Genomic DNA, 6,529 nt, shown 5'->3' on the forward strand with positions numbered 1-6,529 from the left:
CAGGATGGTCTCGATCTCCTGACCTCATGATCCACCCGTCTCGGCCTCCCAAAGTGCTGGGATTACAGGCTTGAGCCACCGCGCCCGGCCAGAACTATTCTTTTGACAATTCGTCTTCTTCTTTTTTTTTTTTTTTTTTTTTTTTTGAGGCAGGGTCTCACTTGGTCACTCAGGAGTACAGTGGCATGATCACCGCTACCGCAGCTTCAACGTCCCAGGCTCAATCAATCAATCCTCCAGCCTCAGCCTCCTGGGTAGTTGGGACTTTAGGCTCATGCCACCACAGTCATTAATGACAGTGAATCTTCTGAATAATTAGATAAGCTTAAGGTTTCCTTTTGCTTCTTTAGGAGTAAGTATGGCTCCAAAGCCTGAGTTTTTACTCTCAGCTATAAATATTTGTTTAAATTAAGAGAAAATAAAATCATCTTATCTAGATAGAAATATTTGCATGTAGCTTTCCTTGTTATTCTCTGTTGAAAAACAAAATAATGTTTTGTGCACAGTTTTAAAATTTGCTGTGAGAAAACAAAGCAGGTGTGAAATAACTTAGTTCAATTTTCATCACTCTGTTAGCTAGTCTTCTTAAAAGCCAATGGAAAACCCAGTGCTGCACTAAAGCTATATTTGTGTTTCAGATGTTTAAGCTTATGCTGACTACTCTAGATTCTAACCAGTGGCTGAATTAAAAGTTCAATGGATAAAAAACAAGGGCGATTGGAGAGCTAATAATGACGAGTGCTTTCAACTGCTGAACAGGTTGGATTGTGACAATTCTGCTCCAGGACTAGCTACAAAAGTCCATTTACTCAGTAACAAGAACCCGGGGCTGAGTCAGCAGGCCTGGATTTCTTCTACCTCTAATGCTTACTTTATCTTTGTGCTGCTTAGTTTTTCACTTATTAAATAGGGGAAATAGCACCTATGCTCCTCTGAAGGGATTACACAAAAGAGTTTTAAAAATGGATATTTTTTTATTATTGTTGCTATCATTATTGTTACCATTTTTGTAGTATTTAAATTCTACCTGTAATAGTGTTTCTATGGAAAAAGAAATTTTTTTCTTTTTGTTTTTTGAGATAGAGTCTCACTCTGTCGCCTAGGCTAGAGTACAGTGACGTGATCTTGGCTCACTGCGTCCTCTGTCTCACGGAGTAATTCTCCTACCTCAGTCTCCGGAATAGCTGGGATCACAGGCATTTGCCACCATGCCCAGATAATTGTTCTATTTTTAGTAGAGATGGAGTCTCACCATATTGGCCAGGCTGGTCTGGAACTCCTGACAGGTGATCCACCCACCTAGGCCTCCCAAAGTGCTGCGATTACAGGCCTGAGCTACCTTTTTCCATAGATAGCCAACCTATGGAAAACATTTTTTGAATTTAAAAATGAGATTATAAGAGCAGGTCTCAGCCAGGTAGAGTGGCTCACACCTGAAATCCCAACACTTTGGGAAGGCCACGGAGGAAGGATTGCTTGAGACCAGGAGTTCAGGCCAAGCCTGGGCAACAAAGCTACATCCCTGTCTCTACAAAAAAACAAAATGAAAAACAATTAAAAATTAAAAATTAACAGGATGTGGTGGCACACGCCTGTAGTCCCAGCTACTCAGGAGGAGGCTGAGGTGGAAGGATACCTTGAGCCCAGGTGTTTGTGGCTGAAGTGAGTTGTGATGACACCATTGCACTCCAGCCTGGATGACAGAGCAAGACACCGTCTCTGCCTTGGCTTTTACTCACACTATGTTGTAGAGGACTCTGGAAACTTGAGTTCCCACTGCTTTGCCTGTTGGCAGTGCAACTGAGGACTTGCCAGTTTCAAGCTCCACGGCTTGGAGTGGAAGAAAGGACAAGCAAGGTCCAGGGACTAAGAAAGCTGAGGACCAAGAATCTGTGCTAGTGAAATGAATGTCCTATTTCCCAGGCACACCGATTAACTTCTCACATTAGGCCTTTTCCCAGGCCATGGTTTTCCCCACTTCAGTGCCAACACGGACCTAGGGGCTTTTCTCCCTGCTGCCGTGTCCAGCCGAGCTCCCGCTTCCCTCTTCTCCATCTACAAAAATAAGTCAACAGCTCTGCACTGCCTGCCTTAGAGTTAATTGTGGAAATCAAATGAAGTGCTGTGTAAACTCTACAAATGTTCACTGCTATTGTTATTCGGAGCCACCTTAACATATCTGGAAATTGGGGTTAGTGGTTAAGGGAGATTTCCAGTTAAATGAAGCATTTAACTTATTATTTAGCAAAATTAATTATTTAGTGGCATTATTTAGTATACCCTCAAAATGTGTTTACATGTTTTAGCAGTTTATCTCTTTATTCTTTTCAAGAACTCTAAGAAGGCCGCAGTGGCTCATGCCTGTAATCCCAACACTTTGGGAGGCCAAGGGGGTCAGATCACCTGAGGTCTGGAGTTCAAGACCAGCCTGGCCAACATGGTGAAACCCTGTCTCTACTAAAAATATAAAAATTAGCTGGGTGTGGTGTCGTGTGCCTGTAATCCCAGCTACTTGGGAGGCTGAAGCACAAGAATCGCTTGAACTTGGGAGGCGGAGGTTGCGGTGAGCTGAGATAGCGCCACTGCACTCCAGCCTGAGCAACAGAGTGAGACTCCGTCACACACACACACACACACACACACAAACCCTAAGAAATTCTTTCTTTTCTCTTCTTCTTTTCTTTCTTTCTTTCATCTCGCTCTGTTGCCCAGGTTGGAATTCAGTGGTGAGATCATGGCTCACTGCAGCAACTCTGCAGGCTAAATCAATCCTCCCACTTCAACCTCCCTAGTAGCTGGGACTACAGGCCTGTGCCACCATGCCTGGCTAATTTTTATAGGTTTTTTTAGAGACAGGGTTTCATCATATTGTCCAGGCTGGTCTTGAACTTAGACTCAAATAATCCACCTGCCTTAGCCTTCCAAAGTGCCTGGATGACAGGTGTGGGCCACCGCACCTGGACTACATACTCTAATTTTCTCCATTTTATACATTTAAAAATTAAGGCTAAAAGATCGAGTAATCTGCCCAAGGTCATCCATTTCATAAGAAGCAGTGCTGGAAGTAAAATCTGATGCCAAGCCTTTGTGGTCAACCACAACATACAAGATTGCAGACAACAAATGCCTCATGTCCCTTCTGCAGTTCACAGCTAAATTGGCTGTTTCCTTTCACTGTCCATTTTAATGAATTTACTATTTTATCAATCATTAATATTTTTGTTATTGCCAAGCACCAGTTGTCTCTTTAATGTTACATGGGGTGGGCTGGAGGAGGCTAGGGTACTGATTCCTCTCTACAGTAAGTGCCCCAAAAATGACAGTCTCAAGAAAGGCTGGTCAGAAATGCCAACTTAATGTTTCAAATAAAATGGAAAAACTGAAAAGTACTTACTCATTAAAGTAACTGGTGATGTTTAAGCATCTCTCTCCGTTGATTCTAGATCTCATCCCTAGATAGCTTTCTTCCTCTCCTGTAGATCATTGTGGCCAGACGGGAGATCTCTGAGCTTGGGCTATAGGGTAAATAGGTCAGCCTTCGGGTGCTGCTATGCTTGCAAACCAGCGTCTGGGGAGAAGATGACATTTCCGGTGGCATCTGGGGCAAATGACACGAGTCAGCATTTACTTTCTTGCTTTAGGAAGCAGAAGACTAATGACCGAAGCTTCAAGACTTTGACATGTATGAAAACATGAAATGGTAAGTCAATACAAAGACAGCATCTTCCTGGAATTTGGTTTTGAGCTTGTTTTCATTTCACCTTTCTCAGTAATCTGGGTGTAGCTTATTTTGACTCTTCTTTTGATTAAACAATTCAGAACCTCGGCTCTTATTGTTCTTGCTGGTGTGGTGCGTTCACGGCTGAGGAGGTGGTCAGAAGAGGAAAGGAGGAAGTGAGAAGAAACACGGAAATGGTAAGAAGAACTCTACTTTTCTAACTAATATTTCATAGTAGTAATCTTGTGTTTCTGTGCAATGTGTTACAGTTTACAAACCACTTTTATTTTTATTTATTTATTTTTTTTGAGATGGAGTTTCAGTCTTGTTGCCCAGGCTGGAGCGCAGTGGCGTGGTCTCAGCTCATTGCAACCTCTGCCTCCCAGGTTCAAGCAATTCTGCTTCAGGCTCCAAGAAGCTGGGACTACAGGCACCCGTCACCACACTGGGCTGATTTTTGTATTTTTAGTAGAGACCGGGTTTCGCCATGTTGGCCAGTCTTGTCTTGAACTCCTGACCTCAGGTGATCCACCCACCTCGGCCTCCCAAAGTGCTGGGATTATAGGGGTGAGCCACCGCGCCAGGCCACAAACCGCTTTTAAATCCTTTCACTTCATCTCTCCACTGCCTTCTTGATGGAAAAATAGCTCAGTCCACACTACAGGAAACCACAGGCCTGAGCCCTGGCCTCAGCTAGATCCAGTATGTGGCAGACAAGACAAGAACTTTCTGCTTCCTCCCCTAGTGTTCCACTTGAAACCAGCAGGTAACTCAAGGGGACAGTCTGCTTAAAAGGGAGACGGTTCGCCTGGCACCGTGGCTCATGCCTGTAATCTCAGCACTTTGGGAGGCCGAGGCAGGTGGATCACCTGAGGTGAGGAGTTCGAGACCAGCTGGCCAACATGGTGAAACCCTGTCTCTACTAAAAATACAAAAATTAGCTGGGCGTGGTGGCGGGCGCCTGTAATCCCAGCTACTCGGGAGGCGGAGGTTACAGTGAGCCGAACTCCAGTCAGGGCGACAAGAGCAAGACTCCATCTTTAAAAAATAAAAAAATGGGGGGAGGGGGGTGAGAAGATGGTCTTCTGATTGATTAGATAAGCGTAGGCATTTGTTTTCTTTTGTCTGGAATAATATGATTTCGGGGAGGGGAATATCACTTTCCCTACAAATACGAAAAGGAAATAATGAATCAGAAAAAAAAGAGAGAGAGAGAGAGGGAGAGAAAATGCATGATTACAGAAGATCCCAATGCATGACCACAGAAGATCAGAATATGCCAGCCCCATATTCTGATCCCGTAATCCTAGCTCCTTGGGAGGCTGAGGCAGGAGAATCGCTTCAACCCAGGAGGCGCAGGTTGCAGTGAGCTGAGATTGCACCATTGCACCTCAGCCAAGGCGACAGCGGGACTCCATCTCAAAAATAAAAAATATGCCACCCCAAAATATAGTTATTTGGCGTATTTCAAGCTGATTATTCTGAGCAACCGCAGACACAGGGGTATCTCTGAAAAACTGTCCTTTTGTAAAATAAATTTATATTTATAAAAGAAATCTACATTAGTCAAAGTATCTGTATCAGGAAGAGTCCTGCTCTCCGACAACTTTTATTACCTGGGAGACTTTTCATTTACATAACAAGGCAACCTTTATTCACCATACATTTCCTCTCATCACCCTTCTATAACTTGTCACTAGTTCTCTGTAAGCCCCAAGTCCCTATTCCTTCCTGTAGCTCAGGATAAGCTTCCATCATCTGGCCTTTCTTTGAGTCTCATGTTTTGTGGGATTCCAGTGTGTGTGCATATAATTAAAAATGTTTTTTCCTTTTCTTTTTTTTAATTGAAATTTGGTCTCATTATGTTGCCCAGGCTGGTCTTGAACTCGTGGGATCAAGTGATCCTCCCTTGATCCTCCCTTGATCCTCAGCTTCCCAAAGTGCTGGGATCACAGGCATGAGCCACTGAGCCTGAACAAAAATGTTTTTTCTTCTATTAATCTGTTTTGTGTCAATTTAATTTGTATCCCAGCCAAAGAACCTAGAAGTATGGAAGAAGCCATTTTCCCTCCTTTACAGTACAAAATAACTAACCAACAAGAGTAAGAGATTTCAAAACAGTCCTGAATTACATGCTCTGAAGACTTAGTTTTTTTTTAACAGTATGCTATTTATGTAAACTGGATTATAATGTGACATAATTGTCTTTCCTTGAAAAATATCATTTTACTTTACATCACTGTCTATTCAGTGTGTGGCTTAAAATTAATTCCATACATTGTGCATTGTTTTCATCCTCTTGTCTATGGCCATCAATAATGTCATCTTGCATTTCCCCATGAATTTTAGTACAGTCATTACCATTGAAATGTAATACAATCAAGGCAGCACCCAACTGATAGCCTTAATATTTTATAATTCATAGTAGTCTATTACATATCTTTGAAAATCTGCCATTATTTAGTTCTAGCAATTCTATAAATGAATTGCAAATCTTTCTAGTCCTGTAGATTTCAGCTGGTCTGTGCACTGTAAGAATAAAAGAACAATCTCTGTAATCATCCCAAGACCGGAGAACAGAGGAGCTGTAATAATGCAAATGATAATTCCACTTATACTCTTTAAACTTAAAATAAAGTTGTTTGAGATCAACAGATTTTCAACTGATTTTCTGGCTTCCAGGAACTTATTATGCTCTATGTAGACAGCTACTATTGCTATTCTGGTGACTAGTGCTATTCTGGCCCTATTTCATGTTTCAAAGCTCAGTGAGCCATCTCTTCTTTTTTGACCCACCAAACTTGGCTTTTT

The 6,529-nt window shown here is 42.4% G+C and overlaps 1 protein-coding gene across 4 annotated transcripts in view; it reads right to left on the reverse strand.

Annotated features, from left to right (window-relative positions):
• PCED1B (PC-esterase domain containing 1B) overlaps window positions 1-6,529 on the reverse strand; it is a 175,813-nt gene that overhangs the window by 17,674 nt on the left and 151,610 nt on the right. The window contains exon 3 of one of the 4 annotated variants that reach the window (XM_011936043.1): window positions 3,395-3,862. The exons of 1 other annotated variant lie outside the window; for it this stretch is intronic. The gene's annotated coding sequence lies outside the window, so the exon portion shown is untranslated. Of the gene's footprint in view, window positions 1-3,394; window positions 3,863-6,529 lie in introns of those variants that run through there. 2 more of the 4 variants (XM_011936044.1, XM_011936045.1) reach the window with 2 other exon arrangements.

Source organism: Colobus angolensis, unplaced genomic scaffold, assembly GCF_000951035.1.
Source record: "Colobus angolensis palliatus isolate OR3802 unplaced genomic scaffold, Cang.pa_1.0 Scaffold150, whole genome shotgun sequence".
Lineage (NCBI taxonomy): Eukaryota > Metazoa > Chordata > Mammalia > Primates > Cercopithecidae > Colobus > Colobus angolensis.